Here is a 17,962-nt window from a genome sequence, read left to right as displayed (position 1 = left end):
GTGTACAAAGCAGGAACATGTAGGTAGAAGAAACAATTGTAGTCTTAGTGAAATATATCACTTAATGAATTCACACAGATCATTCTATTGATTTAGGAAGAAATGAATACAGAATCCTAGACCCGATTTTCTCTAACATTAGAGTGGATATTGTATCCCCTACCTGTCAACATATTGAGTTCACCACACCCAACATCTGTCTGTGGTAAACTTATAGTTCAGTGTTCTCTTAATAGCGATCTGAATTATTTAACATCCCAGTTGAAGGATGAACTAGAAAGCATCCAGATCCCTTTTAGTTAGAGCTATATTTCTTCAACTCTCTTCTATCCCCCCACCCCAAATGTTCTCTAGGGGCTGTGAGACCATACCAAGGCATTAGTTATTGAACATTGCATTTACAGCATTAATAATCTTCTAAGCTATTAAGGTGTATGCAGTCCCATGGGAGATAAAAATCTCCTTTGAAAATAAAACTTTTGTAGTGTAAAACCATCCATGAAAAGTCCACTAAAGCTTGTACTGCTACAGATTCTCAAAATAGAGGTAAGATTTTTTAAATGTACAAAATTAGATTAAATTTCAAGATCTGGTTTACACATAGTTAGTACAAATGAAGACTAAGAATTTGTATACTCCTTACACTGTGAAAATTACATATGACAGAGTCTTGGAAACCCAAGAGCACAAAAGAATAAAAATGGTAATAGTTTAAGCCTTTGAGTGTACATAGTAGGAGGTAATCTAGAGAAAATATCATGATCAAAAATTTCCTCATCCCTGCCAGAATAGGTGGTCAACATATTCATTCTTCTGTGTCTTCTGAGTTCTCTAAGTTGATTCATTAGGCACTTTTTCTTAAGTAGAACACAAATTTATACCCTAAACTTCAACCTAGCACTGAGAGCTTGATATTTACCCACAGAAGTAGAAGCCAGGACTGGTTTCAAAGTGTGAACATGCTAAGAATCAGGACAGAGTTACAGACACAAGCAGGAGAACATCCGAAACTTCTCACTTTGCATTATGACCACGTCCTAAATCTCATTCGGGCAGACATTGTAGTTTTCCTTTTATCTTACAGTTTAAGTTAAAGTAATAAGAATATGTTAACATCATAATGCCTTACATAATATATGCATTTAAAAGCATGGATCGTCTTTAGATTCATCTCCTTTCCATGTCCTGAAACGTCTAAAAGGAACTCTGCCAGCCAAGACATAAAGTGAAATTTTTCTCTCATCATAATTTAAAATTTACCCAAAGGGTATATCATTTGTATTTTTTTTTTGTTTTAACTTTTTTTTAAAGTAATCTCTATGCCCAACATGGGGCTCAAACTCATGACCCCAAGATCATGACTCTTATGCTCTACTGACTGAACCAGCTAGGCACCCCTGATATTTTTTTAAATATACATCTTTTTTCGGATGGTCTCTTTCTGGTAATAATATACTACTAGTAGTAGTGATAATAATAGATAAAACTTATTGATTGCTTACTCTTGCCAAGAATATATAATACTGCATCACCTGTATCCCAGTGTTTTTCACTGGCCAGAACTGTACAAGATTACAAGTAAGAATAAGCCTTTTAAAGAAACTTCCTTTTGTTCAGCCATTCCCTTGGAAAACATCTGCATCAATCTGCAGAAGAACTAGGACCATTAAGTACTATTGATTGGTTTGACTTTGTGTATAGTCAACAAGGAAGTGATTGACTTCTAAGACACGTAGGTTAATGATTGTGAAACAGGTAATACCCAATGTCACGATCTCAACCTGTGAATTAACATTCTGAAAGTTTGGATTCTTGAGTTAGTTATCAAGGGAATTATTTGTAGTATCTCCTGAGAAGATTATAGTTTTGTTTATGACACTCACTTCATGAGCCTTATGTATTTGTTTAGAAAGTCCCCATGAAAAGCCATTAAGAATCCTATCCCTAGAAAGTTAAATGTGTCTACATTTATCTAGCCAACTTGTATTGAATTACTACAAAGTACTGGAAGTTAAAATTTGTTATAAGCAGAAGTTTAATATTCATGCAAAACAATTTAGCTTTTGCTCTCCAGAGCTTCTCCATAGCACAAGAAGAGCCATGTGTCACTTACAGAGTGTGAAGAGTGTCTCCATGGTTCCTTGAAATTAGATACACTAAGTTAGTTTCCATGTATTGAGATGGGACCACTGTGGCAAGTAAAGAAATGTACATCTTCTTATGGCAATATAGCAACTGCAATAATTTTAGGCCAGTAAACAGATTTAGATTCAGGTATCAATGGTAGTCTAATCTCATCAGTAGACAAACACACTGACGGTTTGTTGCAAGAATATTTTCACTGTGCTTACATCTTTGCAAGTGGAAAAATAATAGTGCTAAAAACTGGAAACAAAGTCAATGGTCAAGAGTTCTATGTGATGGAAGCAAAACATCTTAATTTCTTGACAAGCTGAAAATGTGAGATAGAAACCCTTTTATTTGCAGTTGAATCTGGGCCTATTTCAAAATGGAGAAGGAACATAAATTTATAAATACTTCCAGAAATGTCCACTAACTCAGAGTACTTCAAAATAGTCTCAAGATAATAAAAAGACCAAAGTGATGTACATCTTGATTTTTTTGTGTTGAAAAACAATAGACAAATTTTGTACTGAAAAATATTTTATTTTCAAAAGAGGACTCTATTGTAAAACTCTACTGTAATTTTTTATCATAAGGAAGAGCCACATATTTTTGCAATGTTGTCTTTATGTAGAAATATTGAGATATTCAGATTGATCTTATTCATTTAAATAATCCTGGAAATAAATTTGGGAAATCTGGTTAGGATCCTGACCTAAAGGTAGAAACTGTAGTATTCTTTGTATGGCAAGTATATCTGTGTAAGAAGTGTATACTTCAAAAATCATTGAAAAGTGCAAAAAAGGAAGTTTCATTATTTTTTCATAGTTTGTTTTAAGAAGTTTTAAAAGTCAAATGTTAAAAATAAAAAGAGATGAAGAAATAGTATGATCCATGAGTTTCTTACACTAAAGCCATTATAATTGAATCATCTGTTCCCCTTCTTCCATTGAGATTATTATGCTCCATACTCTGTAAGCAAGTGAGACTAATAATAGCATTCATCCTCATAAGCATGCCATTAAGACAGAAGATGACAGCAGGAGCAAGAGAAGAAACAATACTACGCATAAATCACTCTGACCTAGAAGACTGAAGGAAACACAAAAATAAACTGTAAAAACAGGACTAGTAGCAGTCTCAAGAGATGTTAACTGTGGTGGGTCAGCTATCAGAAGAGCATCAGAGTGGCATGGCTTCCAAAACAATATAATCCATCCAGGTGACATCTACAAATTCCAGTATACAGTCGTATTGATGATGTCAAATTTTAGGTGTTAGCAATTCTGGGATAATATGTTATTGTGTGAACACAGGATGTATTCATAATCTTATCTATCTTTTCAGCCCTGTTCCAAACATTATTTTATTGTTTTCTCACTAAACTTATTTATTTTCTAAATATTCATATTGTTTACAAAAGTTGACCTGGTAGACTAGATAGAAAAATCTGCATCTCAAATAACTTTTCTAACTAGTGGATTTCAAAATCCATAATTAACTTGCTAAAATGTATTATTTGAAAATAATTAGAATTATTATTAAAAAGGTATGACAAAGAACTGATGCTTGCCTTTTAATGGTTTAGGGCAGGAGTCAGCAATTTTTTTTCTCTAAAAGACCAGATAGTAAATATTTACAGCATTGAAGCCCATAAGGTCTCTGCCTGCTGTGGTCTGAATGTTTGTTTTCCTCTAAAATTCATATGTTTAAATTCTAGTCCTTGATAGAGTGATATCAGGAGGTGTGGCCCTTGTGAGCTGATTAGTGCTCTTCTAAAAGAAATCACAGAAAGCTCACTAGCCCCTTGTACTATGTGAGTATATGAGAGGAATTTGTTACCTGGAAGAGGGCCCTCACCTGACCATACTCTGATTTTAGACTTCCAGCCTCATAAACTATGAGAAATAAATTTATAAGCTAGCCAGTCTGTGGTATTTTATTATAGCAGCCCAAGTGGAGTTAACTTACTGACACAACTACTCAGCAATGCCACTGTGTGCGGAAGAAGCCATAGACAGCTTGACTTTTCCAAAAGAACTTTTTTTTATAAAAACAAGCAGTGAGCCAGGTTTGGCCAACTGACTTTATTTTGACCACCAATGGTTTAAGAAAAGCTGGAAGTAAAATAATAATTTAACTATGTTTTCAAAGTCAAATTTACAAAAGGCAAATTTATCCTCTATATCATATGTTGCTTTCTCTCTAATAATATTATAACCATTCCACTGAAGTATTTTAAGTTCATTGTCTAATGATTTCTTTTCACTTTTTTTTCTTAATTAGAACACAGATATATAGCCCAAAACTCAAAATTCATAATATTTGGTAAAACTATGCTGATGCGAAGTGAAAAGATACACAAAGATTAAAGTGTTTAGGAATTAAACATACAGTATAAGTTGTATACTATTGTTCAGTTATAGCCAGACATATAATTACCCTAGCTAAAAGCTGCTTAGCTTGAAGATAGTGTACTTGAAAATGTCACCATAGGTATATTTGTTCACCAGAATATGTTAGTTATTTAAACTCTTTCTGACTCTATACACTGGCTCATGTTGTGATGTTGCCATTGATGTCAGAGTGTCAGAAGTATATATAGGTCTAGCAGCCATTTTCTCAGATCATAAGTTGTAATCTACTTAACTAATTTCTAAATGATTGTAAATTAAAAGAATTACTCATTCAGGATAATAATCTTTTTTAAATTTGGTTTTGGAATTTAATGACCTGACAATAATCTTTACTTTTATTTCTATCTTTAAGGGAAGTACGCTTCACTCTTTTGAGAGTGTTTTGAGAATATTTCACTGTGTGTCAGAATTTCCCAGTGCTCCACAGTAAATGGAAATTGTCATTCAATTAATAAAAAGTGTAAAGAAGCATAAAATTGTAAAAGTTACCACATAATGCGTGATTCTCCTGATTTACTCTAGTGTTCTCTCGTGGAATTTAGAATGACAAGCCCCTTATTTTCCTCATGTCACTTTGGAGTTTTTTGTTGGCATTTTATTCTCTGTAACATTTTTCCCAGTTATTCATTCTCATCAGTTAAAGTTGGATAAAAAATGCATTCTTCCTCTAACTTCTGGTGATGTAATTCTCTGCTTATGCAGCACTGTCACTTTTTTTTAATGGTATTTGTAGGTAATGAAAGCAGTTTTGTAAATGTATCTTGAAGGGGAACAGAATATGCCACCCCAAAATATGCCATAGTAGCATGTAGATTGTTTTGAGCTGATGGCAATCAAATCCCAGCCAACTCAAGAAAAACTTTTACCATTTCTTTAGCTACCTAAAAGAATTTATATAGGGGACCTGTACCAGAACAGGAGCTATGATTATTACAGATAGCTTTTTTTATCAGGAAGATCTATCTGCATGGCAGTGCAAACTTTTAATTACCAAATATTGCTCTCCTCGCCTCTAAAGCAGCAGGCCTATATCCCATTCCTTAGCTCAGGATGGCATATAAGCTTTAATTGCCTGACTTGCCCTTGGGTATCATATATTTATGGGGCTCCCATATGTACAAAATTTGTTTAAATCCCATTAATCTGTTTTAAGTCCATTTAATTATAAGACCAGACAAAGAACCTAGAAGGGAAGAAGGGAAAATTTTTCTACCCCTTACAATCTCTTGAATTAAGGGTTCCCTCCTGAAAGTAGGAAATTTAGTTTTGTAATTCTTAGACTTTCCTGAAGGCTTAGGCCAGTATAGTTGGGGAGCAGTAGGGTAGCTACCCATTGCCCAAAATAGCTCTTAAATTTTTCTTGAATAACCTTACATAGGAATAACATAGAGGTGAGCATACATAGAATGAATGCATGCATTCTAAACAAGTTGAGTTTATTTCAAATTCTGTTTGTCATTAACTTCTATAGTAAAACTGAAGATGTTTCAGCCAGCTGGTTTGCACTGAAAAGTAATTGTTATGATGATATCCTAAATGATAACATATATTAAGATATATTTCAGTTTTATACTAACAAAGAATTTCAGACCCAGTCAGCAACTTAAGTTTTAATTCACAACAGTTTAGTAGTTGCTCAATTCTAGTTTATCCCTGTGTCCTATTGGCCATCCCAGTTTCCCTCAAAACTATGGAATTTTCTCAGGTTTGAGGAACTGTTGATTCTTCTGTGAATTATCATAAACTCTGATACCCTGATTTTCTTTCTGCTTGGATGTTCTTGGGACTTGAAGATTCACAAACCAATATCCAAACTTTATCATTAAATTTGTCTACTGTAATTTGGTCTAAAAGTTTATTGGCCCAGAAAATAATTCTGTTTTAATAAAAAGGAAAAGGTATAACCTTCAAAAATATTTAAATTAATCATTTAAGTTATGTAGGGCCACAAATTGATATTATATTTAAAAAGCAGTTTTTAAAAATTACATTTATTGACTACTTCAGAGGCATGGAAACTTCATGAACTCTCTTGCAGCTAGGGTCCTGATATTGTTCATTTTCTACCAATTAGTTGATTGACATGTTGGCCTGAAGATCTGGATATCACACATATAAAAACCCATGCCCTCAGGATGCGTTCTTTTTTTTTTTTTTGTCTTTTTGGTTTTTTTAATAATTTTTATTTTGTTATATTAGTCACCATACAGTACATCCCCAGTTTTTGATGCAATGTTCCATGATTCATTATTTGCGTATAACACCCAGTGCACCATGCAATATGTGCTCTCCTTAATACCCATCACCGGCCTATCCCAGTCCCTTACCCCCCTCCCCTCTGAAACCCTCAGTTTGTTTCCCAGAATCCACAGTCTCTCATGGTTCATTCCCCCTTCTGTTTACCCCCCCTTCATTCTTCCCTTCCTTCTCCTACCAATCTTCCTATTTCTTATGTTCCATAAATGAGTGAAACCATATAATAATTGTCTTTCTCTACTTGACTTATTTCACTTAGCATAATCTCCTCCAGTCCCGTCCATGTTGCTGCAAATGTTGTGTAATCATTCTTTCTGATGGCTGAGTAATATTCCATTGTATATAGGGACCACATCTTCTTAATCCAGTCATCTATTGAACAGCATCTCGGCTCATTCCACAATTTAGATATTGTGGACAATGCTGCTATGAACATTGGGGTGCATATGGCCCTTCTCTTCACTTCGTCTGTATCTTTGGGGTAAATGCCCAGTAGTGCAATGGCTGGATCATGGGGTAACTCAATTTTTAACTTTTTAAGGGACCTCCACACTGTTTTCCAAAGTGGCTGTACTAACTTACATTCCCACCAACAGTGTAAGAGGGATCCCCTTTCTCCACATCCTCTCCAACATTTGTTGTTTCCTGCCTTGTCAATTATTGCCATTCTAACTGGTGTAAGGTGGTATCTCAAGGTTGTTTTGATTTGACTTTCCCTGATGGCTAACGATTTTGAACATTTTTTCATATGTCTGTTAGCCATTTATATGTCTTCATTGGAAAAGTATCTGTTCATATCTTCTGCCCACTTTTTGATTTGATTATTTGTTTCTTGTGTATTGAGTTTGAGAAGTTCTTTGTAGATCTTGGATACTAGTCTTTTATGTTTAGTGTCATTTGGAAATATCTTCTACCATTCCGTGGGCTGCCTCTTAGTTTTTTTGATTGTTTCCTTGGCTGTGCAGAAGCTTTTTATCTTGATGAAGTCCCACAAGTGCATTTTTTTCTTTTGTTTCTCTTGCCTTTGGAGATGTGTCATGAAAAAAGTTCATGTGACCGATATCGTACAGGTTGCTGCCTATGTTCTCCTCTAGGATTTTGATGGATTCTTGTCTCACATCGAGGTCTTTGATCCATTTGGATTTTATCTTTGTGTATGGTGTGAGAGAGTGGTCAAGTTTCATTCTTTTGCATGTAGCTGTCCAATTTCCCCAGCACCATTTATTGAAGAGACTGTCTTTTTTCCACGGGATGTTTTTTCCTGCTTTGTCAAAGAATAGTTGCCCAAAGAGCCGAGGGTCCATTTCTGTGTTCTCTATTCTGTACCATTGGTCTATGTATCAGTTTTTGTGCCAGTGCCATGCTGTCTTTGTGATCACAGCTTTGTAGCATAGCTTGAAATCCAGCAATGTGATGCCACCAGTTTGTTTTCCCTTTTCAACAATTCCTTGGCAATTCGGGGCCTTCTCTGGTTCCACACAAATTTAAGGGCTGTTTGTTGCAGTTCTTTGAAAAATGTCATTGGTTTGATTGGGATGGCATCGAAAGTGGAGACTGCTCTGGGTACCATAGACATTTTAACTATGTTTATTCTTCCAATCCATGAGCATGGACTATTTTTCCATCTTTTTGTGTCTTCTTCAATGTCTTTCAAGAGTGATTTGTAGTTTCTAGAATATAGGTCCTTTACGTCTCTGGTTAAGTTAATTCCGAGATAACGTGTGATTTTTGATGCTATTTGTAAATGGAATGGATTCCTTAATTTCTCTTTCTTCAGTCTCATCGTTCGTGTATAGAAATGCAACTGATTTCTGAGCATTGATTTTGTATCCTGGCACATTACTGAATTGCTCTATAACTTCTAGTAGTTTGGGGGTGGAGTCTTTTGTGTTTTCTATATAGAGTGTCACGTCATCTGCAAAGAGAGACAGTTTGACTTCTTCTTTCCCGATTTGGATACCTTTTATCTTTTTTTGTTGTCTGATTGCTGTTGCAAGGACTTCTAGTACTATGTTGAATAATAATGGTGAGAGTGGGCATCCTTGTCGTGTTCCTGATCTTAAGGGAAAGGCTTTCAGCTTTTCCCCATTGAGAATGATATTCACTGTAGGCTTTTCATAGATGGTTTTTATGAGATTGAGGAATGTACCCTTGATCCCTACACTCGAAAGGTTTTAGTCAGGAAAGGATGCTGTATTTTGTCAAATGCTTTTTCTGCATCTATTGAGAGGATCATATGGGTCTTGACTCTTTTCTTGTTGATGTGATCTATCACACTGATCGATTTGCGAATGTTGAACCACCCTTACATTCCAGGGATGAATCCTACTTGGTCTTGATGGATAATCCTTTTAATGTACTGTTGGATCCTATTAGCTAGGATCTTGTTGAGAATTCTGGCATCCAAATTCATCAGGGATATTGGTCTGTAGTTCTCCCTTTTGATGGGGTCTTTACCTGGTTTGGGGATCAAGGCAATACTGGCCTCATAGAATGAGTTTGGTAGTTTTCCTTCTGTGTCTATTTTTTGAAATTGCTTCAGGAGAATAATAGGTATTATTTCTTCTTTGATGTTTGGTAGAATTCCCCGGGGAATCCGTCAGGCCCTGGACTCTTGTTTTGGGGGAGGCTTTGGATCTCTGCTTCATCTCTTCATAATTAATTGGTCTGTTTAAAAAATCAATTTCTTCCTGTTTCAGTCTTGGTAGTTTATAGGTTTCCAGGAAGATATCCATTTCTTCCAGGTTGTTTAATTTATTGGCATAAAGCTGTTGATAAAAGTTTCTAATGATCCTTCCTATTTCATCGGTGTTGGTTGTGATCTCTCCTCTTTTCATTCATAATTTTATTAATTTGGGTCCTTTCTCTCTTCTTTTGAGTAAGTCTTGCCAGTGGCTTATCAATCTTATTTATTCTTTCAGGGAACCAGCTCCTAGTTCTGTTGTGCTTGTGGTTTCTAATTCATTGATCTCTGCTCTAATCTTGATCACCTGCCTTCTCTTGCATGGGTTAGGCCTGTCCTTCTGTTCCAGCTCAAGCTTCTTGAGGTGAGAATATAAAAACTGCATTTTAGCTTTTTCTATTTTTTTGAGTGAGGCTTGGATGGCTATGTATTTTCCCCTCTAGGACTGCCTCTGCAGTGTCCCATAGGTTTTGGACTGATGTGTTTTCATTCACATTGGTCTCCATAAATTGTTTAAATTGATTTTTAATTTTCTGGTTTACCCAATCATTCTTGAGCAGGATGGTTCTTGGTTTCCAAGTGTTTGAGTTTCTTCCAAATGTTTCCTTGTGATTGAGTTCCAGTTTCAAAGCATTGTGGTCTGAGAATATGCAGGGAATAATCTCAGTCTTTTTGTATTGGTTGAGACCTGTTTTGTGACCCATTATATTGTCTATTCTGGAGAAAGTTCCATGAGCATTCAAAAAGAATGAGTATTCTGTTGTTCTGGAGTGTAGTGTTCTATATATATCTATGAGGTCCATCTGGTCCAGTATGTCATTCAAAGCTCTTATTTCTTTGTTCATTTCCTGCTTAGGTGATCTGTCTATTGCTGAGAGTGGAGTGTTGAGGTCCCCTACTATTAACGTCAGGATGAATTCTTTATTCTAAAATCTTAGAGCATTTTCTATAGTATTTTAATATTCAGTAAAAATTAAAGTAGGATAATACATACCTAGAGACAATATTTTATTGTTTCAAAGATTTTATTTATTTATATATTTTTTCATAATAATATTTTTATTATTATATTATGTTATTCACCATACACCCTGGTTTTTGATGTAAAGTTCGATGATTCATTAGTTGCGTATAACACCCACACGAACAATGAGACTGAAGAAAGAGAAATTAAGGAATCCATTCCATTTACCAATAGCACCAAAAATCATATGTTATCTTGGAATTTACTTAACCAGAGACGTAAAGGATTTATATTCTAGAAACTACAAATCACTCTTGAAAGACATTGAAGAAGACACAAAAAGATGGAAAAATAGTCCATGCTCATGGATCGGAAGAATTAACATAGTTGAAATGTCCATGCTACCCAGAGCAATCTACACTTTCAATGCTATCCCGATCAAAATACCAATGACATTTTTCAAAGAACTGCAACAAACAGCCCTTAAATTTGTGTGGAACCAGAAAAGGCCCCGAATTGCCAAGGAATTGTTAAAAAGAAAAAACAAAGCTGGGGGCATCACAATGCTGGATTTCAAGCTGTACTACAAAGCTGTGATCACAAAGACAGCATGGTACTGGCACCAAAACAGACACATAGACCAATGGAACAGAATAGAGAATCCAGAAATGGACCCTCGGTTCTTTAGGCAACTAATCTTTGACAAAGCAGGAAAAAACATCCCGTGGAAAAAAAGACAGTCTCTTCAATAAATGGTGCTGGGAAAATTGGACAGCTACATGCAAAAGAATGAAACTTGACCACTCTCTCACACCATACACAAAGATAAACTCCAAATGGATGAAAGACCTCAATGTGAGACAGGAATGCATCAAAATCGTAGAGGAGAACATAGGCAGCAACCTATATGACATCGGCCAAAGCAACCTTTTTCATGACACATCTCCAAAGGCAAGAGAAACAAAAGATAAAATGAACTTGTGGGATTTCATCAAGATAAAATGCTTTTGCACAGCCAAGGAAACAGTCAGAAAAACTAAGAGGCAGCCCACGGAATGGGAGAATATATTTGCAAATGATACTACAGATAAAAGACTAGTATCCAAGATCTACAAAGAACTTCTCAAACTCAATACATGAGAAACAAATAAACAAATCATAAAATGGCCAGAAGATATGAACAGACCCTTTTCCAATAAAGATTTTATTTATTTGAGACGGAGGGAGAGAGAGAGAACACACAAATAGGGGAGGGGTGGAGAGAGGGGCAAGCAGACTTCCAGATGAACAGGGAGCCTGATGTGGGGCTTAGTCATGACCTGGAGATCATGTCCTGAGCTGAAGACATTTAACTGTCTCACGCAGGCACCCTGAGACTGAGGATTTAATTCTCATTCCAGAAACAGCATGTTTCAAAGATAGCGATACTTGTTGGGATCAAATAAAGTATATAAATTTTATCATTTCACATATTCCCTTCAATTGTGTGTTCACATTACAATTTAGTGGTAATTCATTCTAATATTTGCATATGAGAGCATTTTCTATTGACTTTCAGTTAATTTCAAACTGTTCAAATTAAAAACTATTCAGCTTTTATTAATTTAAAGACTTTTATTAATACACTTAACTTTTATTAATACACTTAACTTTTATTAATACACTTAACATCAGACTCATGTTCAACCCACGGATACTGATTTAAAAATATTTTGCAGTTTACTCGAATTTTATTGATATTTTTGATTCTAATATATCATAATGATTAAGAAGTTCTAATAATAACAGCACTAATTCAGATATTTAGCAGAAGTTTCTCTCCATAAGAACTTTATATATTTGCAAATTTTTCAAATTAAAAAGATGCCTTGATCTGCATCTTAAAACAGAGAAAAACTCATGATGAATGTTTGTGCACTATAATACTTAACTGAAAGTAATTCGAATGGATTATAAAATGTAACTTACAAGAAATTCCACTGGTTTCAGGCAGTAAATGCCTAAGTAGAAAATCACATGGAATCATTTCAGGCAGTCTGTCAGACACTGCAGCAAAAGCTAAATGTGAACCTATGTTGTGTTCAAGTCAATTCTTAATGAAATGATTGTGTTGATTAATTATATACATTATTAAACATACTGACTCCTTGCCATATATTTTTAAAGACATTTTTTAAAACATGGAATATAGGAGTATTGCTAAAACATGCATTCATTCATTTACTCAACAACATACTTATGTCTTTGCAATTATTCAGGTTTTCTGATATATTATTATGGATATAAATATTTAGAATAAACATACATGGTAGTTGCTGTATAGATTATCACACAAGGGGGAAAGATACAAGTAAATAGACAAAGATGATATAATAAGTGCTATAATAGAGCAAAATTTGACTCAAATTTAACTAAAAATGCAAGCTTAAAGCCCCTCCCAATCAACACAATCTAATTTTATTTAGGGTATGTATTTATGTTTAAAAACCACATGGGTGCCTGGGTGGTTCAGTCGGTTAAGTGTCTGCCTACGGCCCAGGTCATGATCCCAGGGTCCAGGGATCCAGTCCTTAATCAAGCTCCCTGCTCAGCAGAGAGTCTGCTTCTCCTTCTCCCTCTGCCTCTCCCCCCTGCTTGTACACATTGTCTCTCTCTCTCTCTCTCTCTCTCAAATAAATAAATAAAATAATAAAAAAATGACAGGCTTAAGTCATTATAATTATCATTTCAAAATTTGACTGTCTGCAGTGCTGTATTTAATCTTTCTCCACACATCATTATACTGTCTTAAGATTTTTTTCTGTTGTCCAAGTTTTGTGCTTTTAACATGCTTAACTACTAGGTTTTTTCTTTCCTATATATATCAATTTCAGAGAGAAGCAGATAATAAATTAAATATGTCAGACTAATAGGAGAGGGCACTTCAGTGCAATCCTAAAATCATATCCAACACACACACACACACACACACACACATTTTTATATACTTAACACTACACATATACATGCATTAAATCCTTCCCTTTGAAGGAAAGTAACTGCTCTGCATATGTGGTTCATCTTAAACAAACATTAAAAATAGATTCAGTGTGAGAATAAATGAGTAAATATTCAATAAAAATAACTACTATATGTAATCAAACTGTGTATGTGAAACAGTGGGTCTGAGTTTTTTGAAGTAGAAGTTCTAGAATCAAGCTTAGTCAAAATATGAAATACTTTGAAAATGAAAAATTACCTATGCAAGTTCTCTGTGCCATATGGTCAAAATGGAACTTTATAAAAGATTAGACTGATAGCAGTGTATTCTAAATGAATGAATAAGACTCAAACAATGAAATGGAGAAGGATTGGTATGTGCCAAAATAGTGGTACATTGCTGAGGTTTTTGGTGAACATTTGGTCAACAATTTAAATCCATGCACTTAAAAACTTTCTTGTATCATTTCTCATATAGTTGATTTATTTCAATACCTAATATAAATTTATAAACCAAGGATGTTCATCCTGGCACTATTGACATTCTGAGCTGGATGCCAGCAGCACTTCCTGTTTTGTGACAACCAAAAATGTCTCTAGACATTGCCAAATGTCCCCTTGGGAGCAAAAATTTTCCCAGTTAAGGATCTTGCTATACACTAAAATTTTTCTATTTTTTTTTTAAATTTCAATAAACTATCTGTAATCCCTGTTCACAGTAATGATACATAACCAACTCTCTCAAATATTTAGTGGCTTCTCAAAACAATGTCTGTTTTTCTCACTCAGAGATATATGTGCCAATGGGATTTGGCTGATCTTGGCTGGCCTACTGGGCCTAGTCAGACTGGCTCTAGGCTATAGCTCAATTTCAAGTATGCTTCTTGGAAGTATCTTATATCAGGATCTAGATCTAAGGGGCAAACATGGTGTATGTTTTTCTCGTGACGATGTCAGGAGCCTAGCAGGACAGCCCAAATATGTATGCACATTTGAAGCCTTCACTTACATTGAGTCCTCTAACATCTAGTTGACAAAAATCAAGTCATGTAGCTAAGGCCTATGGAAGGGCAGGGATATCATTCTGCCTACCATGTAGCCATGGGAAGGGTATGGAGTAAAGACTTGGAACCAGCATTCAATCTATCACATCTACCACGTAGTCAAATAATATGTAAGGGTCTCTTTGTAGATTTAAACCAATTAATTGACTTATTTCTATAATATTGCATCACTGTGTATATACAGCTGCATTAATATATATTTATATATAAACATATATATGTATGTATATCCCACACTAAATTGAGAGCTTTTTGGTGCCTCATCCAATGCTAGACACATAAATGTTTTAAGAGTAAATGTGGGGCACCTGGATGGCTCAGTGGGTTAAGCCTCCAGCTCTTGGTTTAGGCTCAGGTCATGATCTCACAGTCGTGGGATAAAGCCCTATGTCAGGCTTTACACTCAGCACAAAGTCTTCTTGTCCCATCCCTTGGCTCCTTCCCCCACTCACTCTCATTTGCTCACTCTCTCTCAAGTAAATACATAAATACATAAATAAAATCTAAAAAAAAATATATGAGGAAGATAATCATCACCATTATTTGAAAGATTATATTTTTAAATTGTAAATAAGACATTTTAAGACATTGAGTAAATAGCATTGCATATATAACATTAAATGCCATTATATTTTAAAAAATCATGTTGAATATTTTTAATAACAGAAAATCTTAAAATGACAGGTCATTGTATAATTTGTGGAGAACCATGTTCCATGTGAAATGTGCTAATAATACTTATTGCTACTTGGCAAGATAATGATTCTAATTACCTTGCTGGGATACTTGTTTTCATCATTTTCATTTACCTTAGTAACTTAAACCTTCTTTTATAGATATCATTAAATAAATAGAAAAGAAGTAAATAATCTTTATAATTTCTTTACAAGTACTTTTGACCTATGTGTACTACTTGAATGACTTATTAGTGCTCACAAAATCTCTGTTTCTCTGTTCTTCTTTTACCTCCATTGTCTCTTTTTTTCAATAATTCTGTAAATGCCCAACTGTTTGGAAATCAACACAAGTGTTGGAATGACTCCACAGCATGCTTTTATATAATGAGTAAAGATAGTATTCAACTACAATGTCATTTCCCTTTGAAAAGAGAATTTGAATTTGAAAAAGTGTTTAACAATCTGAAGTAGCAAGTACTCTATTTTACTTCATTAGATAAATCAAAAAGGTAACCAACAAGTCTGAGCATTAAGTCAGTAGAATTTGTAACTGAAAACTAATAACTGTAGGTATTTGATCATTTGTTCTTTCCCTGGGGTTATGTTCAATAATATATTGGGCTCACAAACTTAAATATGCTGGGTACTTCATGTTTTGCTTTATATAAATAAGCTTACAGCCAGTTCCCAGCAATAAAAATAATACTATATATTACAGACTATGTTTTAAAAATGTTAGATACTAATTAGGTAAGATTCACATTCCTTCTGGAAAAACATCAATTTATTTTAAAAGACTTGAGAAAATTGCCACAATAAAAATATGAATATAAATATGTAGTTTTAGTTGTATAGGGGTATGACAGATAGGAAAAGAGAGACAAAGACAGAGTCAGAGAGACAGAGATGTCTCTTAGGCTACATCTATTCATCACAAAGACCACAGCTTTCTAAAATCCTTATGGACTATGGGCAGAAAGAAACAACTGCAATTTATTCAGTTCTTATTATATACCAACCATATTGTTCTTCTAATACCTATAGTCCTCACATTAAGTCTTTGAGGTAGGTTTTATAATGGTTGGTTTGTGTGTTTCGTTTTATATAAGAAATAGGACACAAAAAAGTAAAATGGCTTATTTTCTAAGTCAATAAAAATTGTTTAAACTTTGGCATCCAAGTTAGTTTTTCTCCAAAGCAAATAATTATTTTTCCTATACCATGTTTCCTTTCCCTACACTGTGAGTCATTTTCTACTTGGAATTGTTTTATATCCAACAATCTCTTATCCGCACTTTCCTTAGAGATCAGGTCTCATTTACAATTCCACATGCTCTGTTGCCTGCCATTGATCTAATTCTTTGACTTGAACCCTGAAAAATATTCTTGAATCTGTTGTTACCAGGTCCCAAATCAAATCCAAACAGATGCGCATCCCACATAGGTTCAGCCATCTTTTCTATGAACTCTAGTAGATATGACTTTTAACTAAAAAAAATATTCTTTTTTAAAACACCTATATCATTGTCTGGAAGGCCTCTAGTAAGGAATGTACCATAGAACCAATACACAGAAATTTAGTTTTTACCAACACAATTCCCTTTCCAACCAAAACTCCTCTCCTGAAAATTCCTCTTTATGCCCTATGTCCTTCAAGTCTCAGGTATTAGGTGTCCTCTCTCAGTTTGCCATCCATTTTCTTTTATTTAATGCACCTATTAACTATATAATTTTTAATTATAGGTTCGATAAGGGGTATTGTGCACATACATACACACACAAAACTTCTAAGTTGGATGTAACTGGTTATTATAAATAGAAAATATTTTTCTTGTCACAAGTTTATTATATTAATTAAGGTCACCCATCTTTCCTGATCTACTCAAACACATACTCAAATGCTTAGAAATCCGCCATTCTCTTGATTCTATTGACCTATGGCCTTTCTCAGACTGTGATAACTAGGAATCAAGCAACTTCTTGGATTTATAATCAATCATGTTTCAAAAATCCTCTTTATCTGGCTATAGGGTAGTATTTCTTTAAAAAAATTAAAAATTAAGTCAAATTTCTATACTAGTTTCACTCACTAATATCAGAAATAATTTTCCTATGGAGAAATAAAAATAAGAAAGAACTATTAGGACCACATCAAAATGAAAAGCTTGCACAGCAAAAGGAAACAGTCAACAAAACTAAAACACAATCTACTGAACGGGAAAAGATATTTGCAAATGATATGTCCAGTAAAGGGTTAGTATCCAAAGTATATAAAGAACTTATACAACTCAACACACACAAAAAAACAGATAATGCAATTAAAAATCCAGATATTTCTCTGAAGAAGACATCCAGATAGCAAACAAACACATGAAGTGGTGCTCAACATCACTTATTATCAAAGAAATACAAATCAAAACTACAATAAGATATCACCTCATACCTATCAGAATGGCTAAAATCTAAAACACAAGAAACAAGTCCTTTCAAGGATGTAGAGAAAGGAAACCCTTATGCACTGTTGGTGAGAATGCAAACTGGTACAGCCACTGTGGAAAACAAATATGGAGGTTCCTCAAAAAGTTAAAAATAGTCCTACCATATGATCCAATTGAACTACTGGGTATTTACCTCAAAAATACAAAAACACTAGTTCAAAGGGATGCTTGCACCCCAATGTTTATATCAGCATTGTTTAGAATAGCCAAATTATGGAAGCAGCCCGTGTCCATCAGCTGAGGAATGGATAAAGAATGTGGTGTATGTATACAATGGAATGTTATTCAGCCATAAAAAGA

Source organism: Ursus americanus, chromosome 4 (genome assembly GCF_024610735.1).
Source record: "Ursus americanus isolate L20-20 chromosome 4, mUrsAme1.1.p, whole genome shotgun sequence".
NCBI lineage: Eukaryota > Metazoa > Chordata > Mammalia > Carnivora > Ursidae > Ursus > Ursus americanus.
The sequence above is the reverse complement of the archived record's forward strand: the minus strand, read 5'-3'. Positions refer to the sequence as shown.